Source organism: Sinocyclocheilus grahami, unplaced genomic scaffold (assembly GCF_001515645.1).
Source record: "Sinocyclocheilus grahami isolate Dianchi unplaced genomic scaffold, SAMN03320097.WGS_v1.1 scaffold7309.1, whole genome shotgun sequence".
NCBI lineage: Eukaryota > Metazoa > Chordata > Actinopteri > Cypriniformes > Cyprinidae > Sinocyclocheilus > Sinocyclocheilus grahami.
The window spans coordinates 9590-10260 of NW_015511401.1; positions in this window are offsets into that span (position 1 = coordinate 9590).

Genomic DNA, 671 nt, shown 5'->3' on the forward strand with positions numbered 1-671 from the left:
GCAGCTTTAACCACAAAGAGTCAGACAAGAGATAACAGACAATTTGAGACAGATGATTGCGGATAAATTGATAGAAAAATGGAGTGATTGAGAGATGGAAGGAGGGAAAACCTGATATGACAGAAGATGAGGGTAAAATAAGATAAAATCCATTGAGTAAAATCTGGATTTAGTTTGACTACCTGTCTCTCCAGCAGTTCCTTGTTCCCCCAATAAGATGGACTTTGAAGTACAATTCACTTATAACTCGCAAAAATCTTCTTCCACCTCCTCTCTGTTTTTTCCTAAATGATTGTGACAGAATCAGAGTTAAGGCTCGTTTTTCCACTTCGTGTCCTTGCTAATGGTTAATCTTGTCTAGCCTTAGACTTTAAATCAATCTGTGCCCATGAGACTGGCCCCTACATTGATAATTTTTTATGACCGATCTTATGTAATGTGTCAGGCTGATCATCTACACCACTAGCAGCTGTTATTGATCATACTTGTTTCTTTTTAGCACACCAGAGCTTTATTATCTAGAAGTGGGGAACTGGGGGAAGAGCTTTGGGATCGAGCCGTGGCTGTTCCACCGCGACAAAGCCAAATCTTGAATCGTTACATTTCCCAGTCTGTCACCTGGATCTTTTATTATACACTGAACAAAATTATAAACGCAACACTTTTGTTTT